This window comes from Mesoplodon bidens (genome assembly GCF_964165515.1).
Source record: "Mesoplodon bidens genome assembly, chromosome: 10".
Lineage (NCBI taxonomy): Eukaryota > Metazoa > Chordata > Mammalia > Artiodactyla > Ziphiidae > Mesoplodon > Mesoplodon bidens.
Genome location: NC_138172.1, coordinates 66,968,258 through 66,989,554, shown reverse-complemented (window position 1 = coordinate 66,989,554; position 21,297 = coordinate 66,968,258). Strand labels below are relative to the sequence as shown.

Below are 21,297 nucleotides of genomic sequence, written 5' to 3'. Positions count from 1 at the left end.
TACCAAAAAGAAAAAAGAAAAAAATAAGCCATACTCATGGGACCCAGAAATAAGCAATTTTAAACCTTTTGATCTGTATCCTTTTAATACTATTGTGTGTGTGTACCTGTGTTTGCTTTACAAAAGTGGAGTATTTACTATATTCTGGGTATTGTTTTAAGTGATTAAGTTTAATATATAATGTTCATAATAATTCTGGGAAATAAATACTGTTATCTTCATTTTACAGAAAAGGATTAGAGACTCAGTGAGGTTAAATAACTTACCTAAAGTTATGTGGGTAATACATGGTAGAAATAGGATTCAAGTATAAGCAGCTTGGGACCACAGTCTGTGCTCCTGATTGTTGTGTTTTACACGCTGTATGGGTTTCTAGGACTGCCATAACAAACTACCACAAGCTGGGTGGCTTAAAACAAATTTATTCTCTTACAGTTCTGGAGGTTGGAAGTCTGAATTCAGGGCCTGGGCAGGGCTATGCTCCCTCTGAAGATTCTTAGGGAAGAATTCTTCCTTACCTCTTCTTAGCTTCTGATAGCTCCTGGCATTTCTTGGTATTCCTTGGCTTGTAGATGCATCACTCCAGTTTGTCTCAGAAGTCACATGACCTTCTTCCGTGTGTGTGTGTGTGTGTGTGTGTGTGTGTGTGTGTGTGTGTGTGTTGGGGGGGTAGGGGGTGGGGGGGGTATGTGTCTCCTTAGAAGGAAACCAGCCAGTTGGATTTAGGACCCAACCTAATCTAGTAAGACCACATCTTAACTGATTATGTCTGCACAGACTCTGTTTCCAAATAAGATCATGGTTCTGAGGTTCTGGGAGGACATGAATTCAGGGGGATACCCTTCAACCAATATACACACTATTTGTAGTCTGTTTTCATTTAAAAATATGACCATTTCTCCATTCTTTTTTTTTTTAAGATTTATTTATTTACTTATTTTTGGCTGTGTCGGGTCTTAGTTTCGGCACGTGGGGTCTTCATTGAGGCATGCGGGATCTTTCATAGCGGTGCACGGGCTTCTCGCTAGTTGTGGCGGCATGTTTTCTCTCTCTATTTGTGGCCCGCAGGCTCCAGGGCGCGTGGGCTCTATAGTTGTGGCACGTGGGTTCCAGAGCATGTGGGCTCTGTAGTTTGTGGCACGCAGGCTCTCTAGTTGAGGCACATGAGTTCAGTAGTTGTGACACGTGGGCTTAGTTGTCCTGCAGCATGTGGGATCTTAGTTCCCTGACCAGGGATTAAACCCGCGTCCCCTGCATTGTAAGGCAGATTCTTTACCACTGGACAACCAGGGAAGTCCCCATTTCTCCATTCTTAATAAATATGATTCTGTACTTTTATTTTAAAGGCTTCACAATATTCCTTTACATGGATATAGAAATGTTCCCCGCCTCAATGCTTTAAAACAGACTTTGCGGGCTTCCCTGGTGGCGCAGTGGTTGAGAGTCCACTGCCGATGCAGGGGACACGGGTTCGTGCTCCGGTCCAGGAAGATCCCACATGCCGCGAAGCGGCTGGGCTCGTGAGCCATGGCCGCTGATCCTGCGCGTCTGGAGCCTGTGCTCTGCAATGGGAGAGGCCACAACAGTGAGAGGGCCGCGTACCGCAAAAAAAAAACAAAAAAAAAACTTTGATATGTTGTTGAGTATGGACTTTAGGCCAAGCCATTTCAGGTCAGTCATCCACCTCAGTTGTCAAGATTTTTTTAACTAGGAGAGCAGGATATGTAGGTGCACCATCTCACGTATAGAGGTCTTATCCCCTTCTTACTTTAAAACACACACACAAATGGAATCACACTATACATATTGTTCGTAGGTTAGCTTGTTTAACTTTACAATGTAGACATTATTTTTCTTTTTTTTTTTAATGGATACATGGTATTCCATTGTGGCTGACACATTTTGTTTAACCACTTCCTTACTGATGGACAGTTAGTTTCTAGGTATTTGCTTTTATAAAGCTGCTCTGGTATAGGTATCTTTATACAGACTTGTGGATACAGTCCTAGAAGTGGGATTGCTGGGGCTAGGTGTATGGCCAGTATAAATTTTGATAGGTAGTATCAAATTCACTTCAAATGTATTGTACCAATTTTCATTTTTACTGTCAGTATACAAGAGTGCTTGTTTTGCCACCCTCTTAGCCATGGAAGAATGGTCTTTACATTGTTGCTGGTCTGATAGGTCAAATATATATTCATTTTAATTTGTATTGCTTTAATTATGAGTGAGGTAGGACATCTTTCCTTATCCTTAATGGCCATTTGTATCCCCCCTCCCCCCATCTTTGTTGAGGCCATTTATATTTTTCTGTGACATTTTTGTGTGTTTTTCTCTCTACCTCTATTGGATTGTTCTTTTTTTCATTGATTTATGTGAACTCTTTGCATATTAAGGAAAATAGCTTATTAAATACTTACCTTTCCTCCAGTTTGTCTTTTAACATGGTTTATGATTTTTGTTTTAACTGTGTAGCAGTTTTTTGGTGAATTTTTGTGAAGTTGAATCCAGCAGTCTTTTCCATTTTGATTTCTGCTTTTGGTTTCATGCTTAGAATTCCTTCCCCCACCTAATCGTTATATAATTATTCACCTTTGTTTTCTTTATGATTGCATAATTTACATATAAATTTTTTATACAGATGAAACTTATTTGGCAGTGTGCTGGGGTTTATATCCAACATGTTCTTCAGACGATTAGTCAGTTTTCCCATTTATTGTGAAATTCACATTTCCCCCCAACGATTTGAAATGCTATCTTTATCATATATCAAATGCTTATGTATATATTTGGGCTTGGTTTTGAGATTCCTCCTCTGTTGTACTGGTGTGTATGTCCGGTTTTCTAAGGTTGAATAAGAATTTTAATGTTCACTTAAAAAATATTTTTAAAGGGAAGTACATTATTTTCTTCTTCTTCTTTTTTTTTTTTTTTTTGCTGTATGCTGGCCTCTCACTGCTGTGGCCTCTCCCGCTGCGGAGCACAGGTCCTGGACGCGCAGGCCCAGCGGCCACGGCTCACAGGCCCAGCCGCTCTGCGGCATGTGGGATCTTCCCAGACCGGGGCACGAACCCGTTTCCCCTGCATTGGCAGGGGGACTCTCAACCACTGCGCCACCAGGGAAGCCCCATTTTCTTCTTATAATTTTCATTTTATCTGCATTATAAAGGCACATAGTTTAAAGGGTAAGGTAGTTCTACAGGCTTGTTAAAAGGAACCAGGGATTCTAGAGTCCTTTTTTCATACTCATTTCCAAAGGCAGTCTTTTTAAATTCTTTCAGCTGATTTTTTGGGTTTTTACCTCCATTGATTTTTTTTTTTTTTCTGTTTTGACCATTATCTGTTGACTTCCCACAGGGAGATGAGGATGTTATTCTGTGAGAGCCAATGTGGTGGTAAAGAGCAAAGTTCAAAGCTTCTGCTATTTACTATCTGTTTGACCTTCGGCAAGTTATTTTACTCTCTCTGTGTCTTGGTTCCTTATATATAAGGACAATATCAGTTTTTACCTGAGGATTGGATAAATTAATATGTGTAAAGATTTAGAGCTGTACCCAGCACATGGTAATTTTCAGTTACACTCACCCTCTCTCTAATGCTCCCATTTTAATTATTTGTGACTTGGTTAAATCAGTTTTCAGTGTTTATGTTGTTTTAACTATTTAAATCCTTATAGACACTTGAGCCATTAATGTACTGGGATTCATTTTCCTTTTCTGCACAATCTTTTGCTGTCCTAGGGTGAATCATTGTCTTGATTTTTGGGTTTGCTCAGTTTCTTAGATAGTTTTAAAATGCTTTATTTATTAAGTTTCAGGTATACAGCATTATAGTTCAACATCTGTAGACAACATCTGTATACAGGATATACAGAAAATTCTGTTTTTTCTGTATAGGGATCAGATTTTTAAAAATTATTTATTTATTTATTTATTTATTTACTTACTTATTTATTTATTTATTTATTGTTGGGTCTTCGTTGCGTTGCGCGGGCTTCTCATTGCTGTGGCTTCTCTTGTGGAGCACGGGCTGTAGGTGCACGGGCTCAGTAGTTGTGGCATGCAGGCTCAGTAGCTGTGCTCACAGGCTCTAGAGCGTAGGGTCAGTAGTTGTGGCACGCGGGCTTAGTTGCTCCGTGGCAGGTAGGATCTTCCCGGACCAGGGCTCCAACCCGTGTCCCCTGCATTGGCAGGCAGATTCTTAACCACTGCTCCACCAGGGAAGTCTGGGATCAGATTTTTTTTTTTTTTTTTTTTTTTTTTTTTTGCGGTACGCGGGCCTCTCACTGCTGTGGCCTCCACCGTTGCGGAGCACAGGCTCCGGACGCGCAGGCCCAGCGGCCATGGCTCACGGGCCCAGCCGCTCTGCAGCATGTGGGATCTTCCTGGACCGGGGCACAAACGTGTGTCCCCTGCATCGGCAGGCGGACTCTCAACCACTGCGCCACCAGGGAAGCCCCTGGGATCAGATTTTTTAAACTACGTTATCGTCAAACTCCTTACTATCTATGAATCTCTTCTCAGTAGGTTTAGACACTTCAGGTGTTCTATTGGTTTTATCTTTGTGAAGAAGCCTTCCACAGTGTTTGACCCACTATGACTGGACTGGTAGAACTCTAGGTCTGCTGCACAGCTCCCCTGGTACCCCGGGGATTTCTTTCATACTTTCCCCACTTTGTTGGAACCCCTGTTTCCTGGACCCCATTTTTTTAAACTTCCTAAGAGTGCAGAGGAGATAAAATTTGAGACTGTCGTATTCTGAAACTGTATTTTACTCTGATATTTAGTTGATAATCCCAGGTTTGGTTAGGTAGCAATTTGAAGATTGGAAGTATTTTTCTCAGAATTTTGAAGGCACTGTTCCTTTGTTTTGTGTTTTTCAGTGGAAATGTTGAAATGTGATGCTGTTCTGATTCTTTGTTCTTTGAATGAATTCTGTTTTTTCCCTTTCTGGAAGCTTTTGGTAACTTTGCTGTGTCCCCAGTGTCCTGAAATTTGACAGTGATGCATTTCAGCCTGTGTTCTCATACATTGTGCTTAGCCTTGGGGAGCCCTTTTAGTCTGGAAACTGTCCTCTGTTCTTGGAATGTTTCTTTTTTTTTTCTTCCAGTTTTATTGAGATACTACACCACTGTATAACTTTAAGGTGTACAGCATAATGATTTGACTTACATATCTCATGAAATGATTATCACAGTAAGTTTAGTAAACATCCATCATGTCATAGAGATACAAAATTAAAGAAATAGAAAAGAATTTTTTCTTGTGAGCGAGCTCTTAGAATTTAGTCTCTTACTAACCTTCATATATAACATATAGCAATGATAATTATATTTATCATGTTGTACATTACATCCCTAGTGCTTATTTATCTTATATCTGGGATTTTGTACCTTTTGACTGCCTTCCTGCAGTTCCCCCCCTCCACCTCTGGTAACCACAAATCTGATCTCTTTTTCAATGAGTTTGTTTATTTTTGAAGTATAATTGACCTACAATAACACTATGTTAGTTCCTGTTACACAATATAGTGATTTGGTATTTTTATATACTTCAAAATGATCACCACAATAAGTCTGATAAGTCTAGTTATGATATGTCACCATAGAAAGATATTACATAGTTATTGATTATGTTCTCACACTGTACATTTCATAACTGTGGCTCATTTTTTTGCAGCTGGAAGTTTGTTCCTCTTATCTCCCTCACCTATTTCTTTCCTCCCCCTACCCCTCCCCCACCGCCCCTTGCCACCACCTGTTTGTTCTCTCTGTCGTACTGTACCTCTGTTTCTCTTTTGTCATGTTTGTTCGTTTTGTTTTTTTTAGGTCTTAGAAATTTTCTTGAATTAATTCTTTGATTTTCTCCTCTTCATTTTCTCTGTTCTCTTTTCTTAGATCTCCTATTTTTCAGACACTGGATTTTCTGTTCTGGTCCTCTGTCTTATCTTTTTTTACCCTCTTTTAATCTTTTGACAAAATTTTTGCTCTCTTTTCTGAGATCTCTGTGTTTTTTCTTCAGGTTGCCTTTTCTGTTTGCTTGCTTTAGTTTTTTTCTATCATATTAGATACTTTACCTTATGTACTTGCTGTCTATTAGCTATCTACTCGTATTTAAGAGTAAGACAGAAAAAGTGGTTTAAAAGTTGTGGGCCTGACTGTAGGGTTTGTTAAATGAGGGCTTAACAGCTCCACCCATTTCCTCCAGGGTGGGGCAGTCACCAGCTATGCAGTGTTTAGACTATATTGAGGATCTGAGGCCTGATGCATAGTTTAGGCAAATGCATAACTTCTGTTTTTATCCATGTCTTTACCTTCACTTGTAGGGTACCTGGTGCTCTTAATTTCTGAATCTTTTGGGGAATCCTCACTTTAAGTTGGATTGCTTCTCTACTTGTCCCCACTGCTGGCCGAGGAGGAGTCATCTTTCTCAGGTTGGCTAAGTCATTTACCACTTGTCTCTCTGCTTTCTAGCCGCCCAAATATTGCCTCCTCACTTGTTCATTTGGTCCTTGTGAATTTCTGACTTTTTCCCGCATTTTTCTTCATTCAGGCTGCTATAACAAAAATATCATAGATTGTGTGGCTTGATAAACAACAGAGATTTATTTCTCACATATCTGGAGGCTGGGAAGTCCAAGGTCAGGGTGCCAGCAGATTAAATGTCTGGTGAGGGTCCGATTCCTGGTTTACAGATGACTGACTTTTCACTGTAACCCCATGTGGTGGAAGGGGCAAGGGGGCTCTCTGGGATGGCTTTTATAAGGACACTAATTCCATTCGTGAGGGCTTTACCCTTGTGACCTAATTACCTCTGAAAGGCTCCACCTCCTCATACCATAAGGTTGGGAGTTAGGGTTTCACAATGAATTTTGGGGGGACACAAATGTACATTCAATATGTAGCACTATACCTATATTTTAGGAGGGTTTTGAGAGAGAGCTGAGGCTAGTGTGTGAAATTTTTTTTTAATTAGTTAATTAATTTAGTTTTGGCTGCATTGGGTCTTTGTTGCTGTGTGCGGGCTTTCTCTAGTTGTGGCGAGCACGGGCTACTCTTCATTGCAATGTGCAGGCTTCTTATTGCGGTGGCTTCTCTTGTTGCGCAGCACGGGCTCTAGGCGCGTGGGCTTCAGTAGTAGTTGTGGCTCATGGGCTCTAGAGCGAAGCTTCAGTAGTTGTGGCACACGGGCTTAGTTGCTCTGAGGCATGTGGGATCTTCCCGGACCAGGGCTCGAACCCGTGTCCCCTGCATTGGTAGGCGGATTCTTAACCACTGAGCCACAGGGAAGTCCCTGAAATTTTTAATTGGAAGCTGAAAGGAAGTATTGGATTTGCATCTAAAATTTTTTATTCTGCCTTTTTACTCTTAGGATTTATGTGATTGTTTGGATATGATGTAAAATTTTAGTATACCAATTGAATAATTGATCAAGTTGTGATGATGTTGTATTTAGATAGCTTTCCTTCACCAAAATGGATCTGCATTTACCTGAAGGATAAAAAACAAACTACAGGGGCCTCCCTGGTGGCGCAGTGGTTGAGAGTCCGCCTGCCGATGCAGGGGATACGGGTTCGTGCCCCGGTCCGGGAGGATCCCATATGCCGCGGAGCGGCTGGGCCCGTGGGCCGTGGCCGCTGGGCCTGCGCATCCGGAGCCTGTGCTCCGCAACAGGAGAGGCCACAACAGTGAGAGGCCCGCATACCGCAAAAAAAAAAAAAAAAACCACAAACTACAAATACTTATCTCTGGCTATGAGATAATGAAGTTTTTTATTTTCTTTTTTATACTTTCTTTTTCACTTTAATTCTCACATTTTCTATAATGAATATGTATTACTTGTGTAATTAGGAAAAAATAATACCTAAGTAGAGAAAACATTGTTAATCACATCCTTAGATAAAAATTTGCCCTAGGTTCCAATATGTTCTTCTTTTATTTAATCCTAAATCTATCAGAGTTGTGCTCTGTCCTTTACTTCTTTTAGGTAATCTACAGTTAGAAACACTAATTTTGGGGTGAGTGTATGTGCTTTGCAGATTTCATTCTGATCTGTCCCCCAACTTTTTATTTTGAAGACTTTCAAAAGTATAGAAGAGTTGAAAGATTAGCACAATGAATACCTGTATAGTTGCCATTTTACCGTATCTGCTTTATTTTTTAAGTACCTTTATTGAAGTATAATCTACATATAATAAATTAACCCATTTAAAATAGATAATTGAATGATTTTTAGTAAGTTTACAGAACTGAGCAACCATCACTACAATCCAGTTGTATAATATTTTCATCATTTCAAGAAGACTTTGCCTGCCTATTTATAGTTAATCACCATTCCTACTTCCAGCCTCAGGCAAACACTAATTTTTTTTCTGTCTCTAAATAATTGCCTTTTCTTTTACTTTTTATATCGATGGAATTGTATAATAAGGAGTCTTTTTAAAAAATTATTTATTTATTTAGGCTGCACCGGGTTTTAGTCATGGCACGCGGACTTTTAGTTGCAGCGTGTTTTAGTTGTGGCACGCAGACTCTTAGTTGCAGCATGTGGACTCTTAGTTGTGGCATGCAAACTCGTAGTTGCAGCATGCATGTGGGATCTAGTTCCCGGACCAGGGATTGAACCCGGGCCCCCTGCATTGGGAGCGTGGACTCTTAACCCACTGGACCACAAGGAAAGTCCCATAAGTGGTCTTTTGTATCTGGCTTCTTTCAGTTAGTGTTTTGTTTATGAGGTTTATCCATGTTTTAGCGTGTATCAGTATTTTTGTTGCTGAGTAATTTTCCGTTGCATGGATATACCACATTTTGTTTATCCGTTTACCAGTTGATGGACATTTGGATTTTTTTCTACTCGGCTATTATGAATAAAACTGCTATGAACATTCATTTGCAAGACTTTGGATGTGTGTTTTAATTTCTTCTGGGTAGATACCTAGGAATTGATTGCTATTTTGTATTGTAAAATTATGTCTTCTTAGGAAACTGCCAAACTCTTTTCCAAAGTAACTACCATTTTACATTCCCACCAGCAATGTGTGAAAGTTCTCTCTCTGGATTTGATTTTATTTTTCTGCCCTGAACCATTTGAGATAAATTGCAGACATCATGACATTCCACCTCTTAGTCCTTCAGCAGATACCTTCTAAGAACAAGGGCGTCATCCTACATATGTGCAATGTCATTGTCACTCCCAAGGAGTTTAGCCTGGAAATAATAGTGTTATCCAATATACAGTTCATATCTAGATTTTCCTATTTGTTCCCCAGATGCCCTTTATAACTTTAAAAAAAAAAAATCCAGAGTCTTCTCAAGCATCTCATGCTATATTAGGTTGTCATGTCTTTAATCTAGAACAGTCCCTCACCTTTGCCATTTGCTTGTTTTATGACATTGACATTTTTTAAAAGTCCAGGCCAGTTGTCCTCTGGAGTGTCCCATATTGTTGATTAGTCTGTTTCTTCACGGTTAAATTCAGGTTAAACGTTTTGTTGTTGTTAGAAATGTGTGTCTTCTGTTGCATCACATCAGGAGGCATCTGCTTTTGTCCCATTATTATGCTAAACTTGAGTATTTAGTTAAGACAGTGTCCACCTGTTATTCTCCTTTGTAATTAGTAAGTAATCTGTGATAGACTGTGAGAATATCCTTTTCCCCAGCAATCTTTCTCCTGTTTTAGTATCCACTGATGATCCTTGCTTGAGTTGTTTATTGCCTAATGGTTGCAAAAAGATAATTTTCTAATTCTGTTGTTCTTTCTGTGTTTATTAGTTAGCAGTCTTTTGTAAAGATATTGCTAATTTTTAAATGGAACTTGTCAGAGTCATGAAGGATTTTATGGAGAATGAAGCAGATTTTGGTTGCTTGTCTTAATAGTGTTGAGCTAAGCATATTTACCTTACCCTTAGCCACAGAGGATCCAAAGAAACGGTACTGGAGAGAGAGAGAGATCTCCTTGACGTTTGCGAAGCTTGAAATACATAAACTTTTTGACTGTGTTTACATTATTTGGGGATGTTTGCTGCTTTTCTCTCTTTGAGAGACCACTCTTTTTAAGGAATAAGAAAAAGATACAGAAATGGTTTTTCTTAAGCTTTTATTAGTTTTTCTTTGTAAACCAAATTAGTTTTTTTTTCCCCCATGTTTGTTTGGATGGACGTGATTTTTTTTTGATAGTAATTTAACTGGTGGTAATTATGCAGTATCATGCAAAGTAGCTATTTTTAAAAATCCTTTTCTTCTGTAATGTAAAAGAAATGCCATAGTTGGATGAGCTGTCCAAACCTGACTGCTTCTCATGTGCAGTTGGTTGCCCAGACATGAAAACATTAACAGAGTATGTGAGACTGTCTGCAAGTGTCATAGGACTCTTACAGGAAATATTCTTTACACGTTTTCTTCCTTGTTTGTTCTCAGGGATTAGTTACTACTAAAAATGGCATCTGACATCTTTTATACTGTCATTAGTTTGTAAAAGAAAAGGGGGGCTGGTCCTCTCAGGTTTATGAGCTGTGATAAAATCTGCCTTTATCCTAGTCTTTTTTCAAGTTCTATCCAATTTAATTTAGTCTTCCAGCTGTATGTAGCTTTTTAAGGTACCTATCTCACATGTACTAGAGAACAGCCAAATATAGCCACAGAGTATTTGGAGATGGGTTGGCTGCAGAATGAGCAGAGTAGGCATTAAGGCCATGTGACATTATTTGGTGGTGATGATAACGTTGCTTTGGCTTTGTTCATCATATTGCATAGAACTTGGCCAAGTTTTATTTACCTTTTTGTTTTTAGAGGACAGAATAAGATTCATAACATAGGGTCTTAGACACGTACCCTGGTATGCATTTTTGGAGGTGAAGTATGCTGAGGCTTACTGTTGTGTTCTCCAAAGGTGGTGTGATCAGCATGGTTCTTTAGGGGTGATGAAACTGAAGAGGCTTTGAAGCTGGCCCCTGTAGCACACCATCAGGAAATCTCTAGGCAAGACATATAAGACAGGTGTGGAGCATTTTAATCAAAAGTATATGTAAAAGGTGTGTGATTTCTTTTCGAAGCCCCTGCATTTTTTTCTCTGTATGCAGAAACAACAGCTAGATTTGAGAGTGGAACGCTGGCTTACAATTTAGCTTTTTGGCACTTTTCCCTTTTTTAAAAATAAAAAAAAAGTTCCTAGTATTTTTTAGAAAACAGATCTCTGACTAGGGTGTAGGATAAGACGCATTTTAACCATTGCTGGCTTATTCTAAGTTCCTTGTGAGGTAAACACACTTTTGAAAACCATACTTAATTATAGATTTACTTGATCATTTCGTAACTGCTACTTTAAATTATGTCCCAACGAAAGTTTCATGAACAACAGTAAACCACAAATGTTTTGTTTATGAACTTAGTTTTGTTTGAATCACGTTTTCTGTTTGTCATTCTGGGACTTTTTGGGTATTTTACATTTTCATGGCTACTCTGCGCATTTCTACTCTGTTCTAGTATCTTCAAAAATTTCAGTTAGCACTGAACCTAGTGATTATTTACCTTTTTAGGAAGTATCCATGGCAGTTACATGGCGGGGGTGGGGGTGGGGTGGCGGGAGGCAAGAAGAATAGGTGTTAACTTCTAAGTGTGCATCTTTAATGGATAATTGAGTTCTTGAGAGCCGAGTTATGATGAAGGAAATGACTCAGCAGAAAATAGCACCTTTTTATTTGTAACCTTTTAGTTTTTTATATTCATAGTTTTTTTGTATGATGAATGAACATTTTCAAACATATAGTAAAGTAGAAAGAATAAAATAATGAATAGCCATTGTATTTATTTTTTGCTGTTGTTAATAAATTACCACAAACTTAGTGGTTTATAAAAACACCAGTTTATGATTTTACAGTTACGGAGTTCAGAAATCCAAAATGAGTCTCACTGGGCTAAAATAAAGGTGTATCAGGGCTGTGTTCTTGCTGGAGAGTTCGTTTCTTTGCCTTTTCCCACTTCCAGGGGCCACATACCATACCTTGGCTTATGGCCTCTTTTCTCCATCTTCAAAGCCAGCATGTCGTGTGGGTCCTTCTCACACTGCTCTCTCCGTGATTCTGTCTTCCAATTCCCTCTTTCACACTTAAGGAAGTGATTACATTGAGTTCCCCTGGATAATCCAGGATAATGTTGCTATGTCCAGGTCACCTGATTAACATCCTTAATTCCCCTGTGCCATTAACATAACATATATACACATTGTGGGGATGATGAAAATGTTCTGAAACATGGTGATTGTGTTACAATTCAGTAACTTTACTAAAAATCATTGAATTGTGCAATTGAAATGGGTGAGTTTTATGCTGCGGAAGTCATACTTCAGTAGAGTTGTTTTTTTTTAACCTTTACATGCTCTCCTTTGCTTTTAGGAGTTAAGTCCAAATTCCTTATTGAAGCATATTGGTCTCATCCTAATTAAAATTTTTAAAAATTGTGGTTAAATACACATAACATAGAATTTATCATCTTAACCATTTTTAAATGTACAGTTCAGTAGTGTTAAGCATGTTGTGCACTTAATCTCCAGAACTTTTTCATCTTGCAAAACTGAAACTCTCTACCCATAAACAGTAACTCCTCATTTCCCCCTTAGCCCCTGTCAGTCATCATTCTACTTTCTGTTTCTATGAATTACTACTCTAGATACCTCATATAAGTGAATACAGTGTCTTTTTTGTGACAGCTTATTTCTCTTAGCATAATGTTCTCAAGGTTTATCCACGTTCCAGCATGTGACAGTTTTTCCTTTCTAAGTTTGAGTAATATTTCACTGTATGTGTATTTTAATCCATTTCATCCGTTGATAGACATGTGCTTTCATCTTTTGGCTATTGTGAATAATGCTGCTATGAACATGGATGTGCACATTTCTTTTTGTGTCTCTGCTTTCTGTTCTTTTGGATATATACCCAAAAGTAGATTGCTGGGTCTGAGTTAAGTTTTAATTTACCTTTCCAGTTCCTCTTCTGTCTCTTGTGACAGACTTTGCACCAGACTTGCAGACTCTATCTCTGGACCACACTCTACAATTTTGAATTAATCTGGGATTATTATGTAACAAACTTACTTCCAACTAGATAATGCTAAAGGGGTGGGGGTATTTTAAGGATGTTTCTATGTTACAGAGAACCCAAAGGCAGGAATAAGTTCGGGCTTCCAGGAACAACTGGAACCAGGGACTAAAAAGCCCTTCAGATTCCTTTCTATGTTTGTTGTATCTAGGTGTTTGCAGTGGTCTCCTATCTCTGCTGAAGAGAACCGTGACTGTCAAAAGCCCCCAAATGTGTAGTTTATAGCCCAGATACTATGAGAAAAACTCTTTCTAAATTTCAGTTCCAAATTTCTGAGTGCCCCCACCCCCACGTCAACTCTGGAATGACCTCACTCTGTATTAAGGAGTTCTACGAGCAAGTGGGGGCATTGCCAACAAGTAACAACTACAAATGCTCTCATCCCCCATCTCCCGTGGGAGATGACCCCTAGTCAGGTCCAGCTATCATAATTATGACTTTTGTCCCAGGTGCCCTATCCCACCAACTGAAAGTCTTTGGGTGATAGCTGTGCTTTCCCTAATTTGGTCTTGATTGGTCCAGGTATACATTTGCATGATCCCGTACTCTATAGGCTAAATGATACATTTTTTTGTTGTTGGCATTCCTCTGCCCTCTGTTATATTGATATATAGGCATACATTGGAGATACAGCTGGTTTGGTTCCAGACCACCGTAATAAACTGAATATTGCCATAAAGCGAGTCACACGAATTTTTTGGTTTCCCGGTGCATGTAAAAGTTATGTTTAGACTATACTGTAGTCTGTCAAGTGTGCAATAGCATTATGTCTAAGAAAACAGTGTATATATCTTAATTAAAAAATCCTTTATTGGCAAAAACCGCTAACCATCATCTGAGCCTTTAGCAAGTTGTAGTCTTTTTTTTGCTGGTGGAGGGTCTTGCCTCCATGTTGATGGCTACAGACTGATCAGCTTGGGAGTTGCTGAAGGCTGGGGCAGCTTAAAGTAAGAGAACAATGAAGTTTGCTGCATTGACTGACTCTTCCTTTTGCGAGCAGTTTCTCTGTAGCATGCAATGCTGTTTGATAGCATTTTTCCCACAGTAGAACTTCTTTCAAAATTGGGAGTCAGACCTTTCAAACCCTGCCATTGCTTTATCAACTAAGTTTACGTAATATTCTAAGTCCTTTGTTGTTATTTCAACAATCTTCACAGCATCTTCACCAGGAGTAGATACCATCTCAAGGAGCCACTTTCTTTGCTGGTCGTAAAAAGTAAACTCCTCATCAGTTAAAGTTTTATCCTGAGATTGCAGCCATTCAGTCACATCTTCAGGCTCCGCTTCTAGTCCTCCCGCTACATCCACCACATCTGCAGTTACTTCCTCCGCTGGAGTTTCGAACCCCTCCAAAGTCATCCACGAGAGTTGCAGTCAGCTTCTTCCAAACTCCTCTTAATGCTGGTATTTTGACCTCCTCCCATGAATCACAAATGTTCTTCATGGCATCTAGAGTGGTGAATCCTTTCCAGAAGGACTTACCTTGCCCAGATGCATCAGAGGATTCACTATAGCCTCACAAAATGTATTTCTTAAAGAACAAGACTTGAAAGTAGAAATGACTCTTTGATCTATGGCTACAGAACGGATGTTGTGTTGGCAGACATGAAAATCTCTTTGTATATCTCCATCAGAGCTCTTGGGTGACCGGGAGCACCGTCGATGAGTAGTAACATTTTGAAAGGAATCTTTTTTTCTGAGCAGTAAGTCTCAGCAGTGGGCTTGAAATGGTCAGTGAACCATGTTGCAAACAGATGTACAGTCATCCAGGCTTTGTTGTTTCATTTACAGAGCACAGGCAGAGCAGATTGAGCATAATTTTTAAGGGCCCTAGAGTTTTCAGAATGGTAAATGATCACTGGCTTCAACGTAAAGCCACCAGCTGCATTAGCCCCTAACAAGAAAGCCTGTCCTTTGAAGCCAGGCACTGACTTCTCCTCCTTAGCTATGAAAGTCCTAGATGGCATCTTCTCCCCATATAAGGCTGTCTTGTCTACATTGAAAATCTCTTGTTTAGTGTAGCCCACCTTCATGAATTATCTTAGCTGGATCTTCTGGATAACTTGCTGCAGCTTCTACATCAGCACTTGCTCCTTCACCTTGCACTTTTATGTTATGGAGAGGGCTTCTTTCCTTAAACTGCGAGAACCAACCTCTGCTAGCTTTAAACTTTTCTTCTGCAGCTTCTTCACCTCTCTCAGCCTTCACAGAGTTGAAGAGAGTCAGGGCCTTGCTCCGGATTAGGCTTTGGCTTAAGGGAATGTTGTGGCTGATTTGATCTTCTATCCAGACCACTCAAACTTTCTCCATATCAGCAATAAGGCTGTTTCACTTATCTTATGATTCGTGTGTTCATTGGAGTAGCACTTTTCATTTCCTTGAAGAACTTTTCCTTTGCTTTCACAACTTAGCTGTTTGGTACAAGCGACCTAGCTTCTGGCCTATCTTGTTTTTTGACATGTCTTTCTCACTAAGCTTAATCATTTCTAGTTTTTAAAGTGAGAGATGTGTGACTCTTCCTTTCACTTGAACACTTAGAGGCCACTGTAGGGTTACCAACCGACCTAATTTCAATACTGTTGTGTCTCGGGGAATAGGGAGGTCCAAGGAGAGGAAACGAGACGGAGGAATGGCTAATTGGTGGAATGGTCAGAACACACACATTTACCAATTAAGTTCACAGTCTTATGTGGGCACTGTTTGTGGCACCCCAAAACAATTACAATAGAAACATCACAGATTGCTGATCACAGGTCACCATAACAAGTATAATAATAATGAAAAATTTGAAATATTGTGAGATTTACCAAAATGTGACACAGAGACACAAAGTGAGCAAATGCTGTTGGAAAAATGCACTGATAGACTTGCCTGCAGCAGGATTGCCACAGACTTTGAATTTGTAAAAAAGCAATTATCTGTAAAGCACAATAAAGCCAAGTCCATTAAAACAAGGTATGCATGTAGTCCCAGTATAAAATTGTGAGGGGAAAATGCGATGAAAGGAAAAATATAGTTGATCTTTTAACAACTCGGGGTTAAGGGTGCAAACCCTCCATGCAGTGGAAAATCTGTGTATAATTTATAATTTGGCCCTCCATATCAGCAGTTCCCAATCCGTGGATTCGACCAATCTTGGATTGTGTAGTACTGTAGTATTTACCACTGAAAAAAATCTGAGTATAGTGGACCCGCCCAATTTACCTCATGTTGGTCAAGGGCAGCTGTACTATATTTTGGTCAGTAGCATATTCCAGTCAACAAATATATATTAAGCACCTTCTATATGCCAGGCACTGTTCTCAGCCTGGGGGATAGAAGCAGAAAGAATTACGAGTGTACACTGTCTTCTGTAGGGCAGGAGCAGAAAAATACAGTCAGCAAGTCTCCTGGTCACCTGTTAACTCATTTCATCAGCGGAGAACTGAAGGCCTTGGCCTAGCTTCCCCCAGAAAGATTTCCTGTGTCTGATATTCTTCATGACCATCCTTGAGAGGAGCCCAGGAGATGTAGGGGCAGGGTGGGAGAGTTCCTTTATAAGGACCATGCTGCTTTAGCTTTCCCTTCCAATACGATGGTACTTTTGGGACCTAGGGCTTGACCAGGGGTATAATAATTATAGGCTCCCAATGATAGAATTCCTTTAAAGCTTAAGTTCATTGCTTATCCACTTCATATTTGGACATTCCCTTTGATAAATAACCAACTCCAATAATATTATAATTAGATTTTAGTCTCCAAGATTGCTGAAGAGGATTGCTAGGACTGGGGTTAGGTCCCTTAGCTCTGCTTATCATTCCAGGTTAAAGGTCTCTACTCAGGGCATGGATGGGTAATTCTGGATTTAGAGTTTTCTCAAATATTCTGTGGAATGTCACCCTCTAAACTTCCCCTCTCCCAGCTATGTTTCTTTTAGATATGCTTTATAATGAAGGGGGGAGGAGATGGCAGTTTGGGAGATCCTGGGAGAAGTGTTTGAAAGGGGCTATCTACATTGTATTCATCAGTGTCTCACAGTTTAAGTGATGCAGAGAGTTCAGGTGCTGAAATTCAGCAAGTCTCTTAATTATCTAACCATGAGAGGTTTCAGATCTCTGGCTTTAGGCAGAAAGTTATATTCTTATCTTGTATGTCGTATCTTCTTTCTGGAAAGCTAGATTGGGTTGGGTTGTGTTTTGCAGATTGGATTGTCTTGAAAAACTTTACTGAAGTTTGCAGAGTGTTCTGTGGGCAATTTCCTTTTATGGTCCAAGCTCCAAAAGCTCCATCTAGCTTTGGAGTGCATATGGAGTGTAACCAGTTGCTTTGCTACATATAAGGACTGCTACCTTGCTAAGCTCAGGTGGAGGGGAGCCCATTTCCTCCAGCTCACCTTGACTTTTTGTTTGTTTGTTTGTTTTTTAAAATATTTATTTACTTACTTATTTTTGGCTGCGTTGGGTCTTCCTTGCTGCTTGCGGGCTTTCTCTAGTTCCGGCGAGTGGGGGCTACTCTTCGTTGCTGTGTGCGGACTTCTCATTGTGGTGGCTTCTCTTGTTGCAGAGCATGGGTTCTAGGCGCTCGGGATTCAGTAGTTGTGGCTCGCAGGCTCTAGAGCGCAGGCTCAGTAGTTGTGGCGCACGGGCTTAGTTGCTCTGCGGCATGTGGGATCTTCCCGGACCAGGGCTCAAACCCGTGTCCCTTGCATTGGCAGGCAGATTCTTAACCACTGCTCCACCAGGGAAGTCCCCTTGACTTTGTTATGCGTTGTGGATTTTTAACTTTAGCAATACTTTAGTCTTGTATCAGTTAGGACTGTACTGGAGGTGAACACCACCCTGTCTTAAACTAGCTTGAATAAAAATGAGAATTAATAAGGATACAGGAATATCTTAGAACTTAAGTTAACAATTCATTTGGGCTTCAGAAACAGCCAGAACCAGGGACCTGAATGTTGTCAGGCCTGTCTTTTTCTGGCTGTTGGTGAGTTTGTGGTGTTCTTGTGATTCTCATACGTCTGTGTGCCTTTGCATATAATCTCCCTCTATCTGAAATGCCCCTTCACCCCCTTCTCTAGGTGGTTAACCAGTTCATTAGGGTACAGTTTTGATGTTACCTGGTTGATGAAGCTTTCCCTGAATTCCTAAGTTTGAGTAAGGTATTTTCTTTTCTATACTTTTGTAGTCCTTGGTTATATTTCTTCCCTGAAATTTACCTCATTGAATTGTGGTTACTTGTTTCTAAATCTTTCTTTAATAGACTTTGTGTTCCTTGGTAGCAAAGACTTTGTCTTATTTATCTTTACGTTTCTATTACCTAGAGCATGAATGAGTGAAAACTTAAAGAAAAGAAATATAAAAGCTGTAAATATTATATACTTACTGATTGGCAGATAGGGAAAACGTTTTTGTGCTGATAATTTAGTTTGATTCTGAGCATAAATGTTGTTGGTTCTTTCAGTCCTAGAAACTGTGTTTGGGAATAAGAAATATATTTTTTAGGGTGATCAGAGCATAAGCATACCATACTTGAGAGTTATGGTGAGGTACAGTGCATGTCTCAATTTGTTCTCCCACTCAGTTTCCCATGTCTGAGCTTTGCCGTTTATTGCACTTGCCATGGAAGTGTCCCCAAAGGCTAGCTAGGATCACCCATGGGGCAGAATCCTACTCATACCCAAGAGTCTGTCCAACTTCTTTTTCTCTTAAAAATGTTTCATCTTCTTTAACACATGGTGCTGGTACAACTGGATAACCACGGGCAAAAGAATGAAGTCAGACCCCCTACCTCACTCTTTATACAAAAATTAACTGAAAATCAGTGACCTAAATAAAAGTAAAACAATAAAACTATTAGAAGAAACATAGGGATAAACCTTCATGATCTTGGATTGGGATACTGATTCTTAGATTTGATGTCAGAGTCAAAGCAACAACAAAAAAAACTAGATAAATTAGACTGCAACAAAATTAAAAACTTGTTATGCATCAAAAGACATTATCAAGGAAGTGAAAAGACAGTCCACATAATGAGAGAAAATATTTGTAAATCATATATCTGATAAGGGTCTAGTATCCAGAATATATAAAGAACTCTTACAGCTGCACAATAGGAAGACAAGCAACTCAGTCACAAAAATGAACAAAGGATTTGAATAGACGTATCTCCAAAGAGGATATACATATAGCCAAGTACATGAAAAGTTGTTTAAGATCATTAGTCATTAAGGAAATAGAAATCAAAACCACAGTCAGATATCACTTCACACCCACTAGGATGGCTATAATAAAAAAAAGAAAAGAAGTGTTGGTGAGGATGTCGAGAAATAGGAACACTTTACTTGTACATTGTTGGTAGAAATGTAAAATGGTTCAGCTGATGTGGAAAACAGTTTGTGGTTTTTCGAAAAGTTAGACATGGAATTACATGTGACCCAGAAGTTCTACTCCTAGGTATATATCTAAAGAAATGAACACATATGCCCACACAGACACTTGTATATGAATGTTTATAGCAGTATTACTCAGTAGTCAACAGGTAGAAACAATCCAAATGCCCATCAGCAGATGAATGGATAGTCAAAATGTGGTATGTACATATACTGGAATATTATTTAGCCATATAAAGGTATGAAATACTGACTGATCAGCATGCTACCATTTGGGATAAATCTCAAAAATATTCTGCTAAGTGGAAGAAACCAGACACAGAGGTTGCATATGGTGTCATTCCTTTTATATAAATTATCCAAAATAGACAAATTCATAGAGACAGAAAACAGATTTATAGTTGCCAGGGGATGGGGGGGAAGGAATAATGAGGAATGATTACTTAATGGATATGTGGTGTTCTTTTTTTTTTTTTTTTGCGGTACGCGGGCCTTTCACTACTGCGGCCTCTCCCGCTGCGGAGCACAGGCCCCGGACACGCAGGCTCAGCGGCCATGGCTCACGGGCCCAGCCGCTCCGCAGCACGTGGGATCCCCCCAGACCGGGGAACGAACCCGTGTGCCCTGCATCGGCAGGCGGACTCCCAACCACTGCGCCACGAGGGAAGCCCGATATGTAGTGTTCTTTTTTTTTTTTTTTTTTTTGGTGGTACGCGGGCCTCTCACTGTTGTGGCCTCTCCCAATGCGGAGCACAGGCTCCGGAAGCGCAGGCTCAGCGGCCATGGCTCATGGGCCTAGCCGCTCTGCGGCATGTGGGATCCTCCCGGACCGGGGCACGAACCCGTGTCCCCTGCATCGGCAGGCGGACTCCCAACCACTGCGCCACCAGGGAAGCCCATATGGTGTTCTTAATGGGTATGAGATGATTTAAAAGTTTTGAAAGTAGAGGTGGTGGTTGCACAACATTGTGAATGCAGTAAACACCATTGAATTGTATACTTTAAAGTATGTAGTTAATTGTATGTTATGTGACTTTCACCTCAGTTTTTTTAAAAGAGGAAAAATAGTTTGATTTTGACACAACCAAAGGCACTCAGAAATTAAACTCTATAATGCCAGTGTCAAATTGGTGTAGGCTCAAAATCTGCCCCTTCCCCTGCCCTTTTTTTTTTTTTCTTTTTTTTCTTGCGGTACGCGGGCCTCTCACTGCTGTGGCCTCTCCCATTGCGGAGCACAGGGTCCGGACGCGCAGGCTCAGCGGCCATGGCTCACGGGCCCAGCCACTCCGCGGCATGTGGGATCTTCCCGGACCGGGGCACGAACCTGTGCCCCCTGCATCGGCAGGCGGACTCTCAACCACTGCGCCACCAGGGAAGCCCCCCCTGCCCACTTTTTAAACAATGAGCCAATTGTATTTTCTCAGATGACAGCGATACCCAACGTAAGATGGCTCTGGGGTTGCCTAATTTAGTGGTTCAACTATATCATCAAGGACACAGCAATTTTATTTCTCTTTCTGATCTGTCATTGTCAGCATGTCAGCCTCATCCTCATTAGGTCTCCTGAGGTTCCCAATAGATTCCTTAATGTTCCCTAGATGGCTGAAGTAATTCTTTGCACCTAATTTTTTTTTTGTATCTTCCAGTGGTGGGAAAAAAGATACTTTTCTTTCTTCTGTTTTTGTTTTCATTTACCTTTTTTATAAACTATTCAAACCTACAGAAAATTTTAAAAGAATCAGACTATATACCCTTATACTTGCCACCTAATTCAACAACAGTGGTTAACATTTTTCCCATAATTTGTTTTCTCTATATAAAAATTTTTTGAATCATTTGAA

At 40.0% G+C, this 21,297-nt stretch overlaps 1 protein-coding gene across 2 annotated transcripts in view; it reads left to right on the top strand.

Annotated features, from left to right (window-relative positions):
* Nucleotides 1-21,297, top strand: part of ILRUN (inflammation and lipid regulator with UBA-like and NBR1-like domains) — a 119,436-nt gene that overhangs the window by 10,826 nt on the left and 87,313 nt on the right. The gene's annotated exons all lie outside the window — the stretch shown is intronic.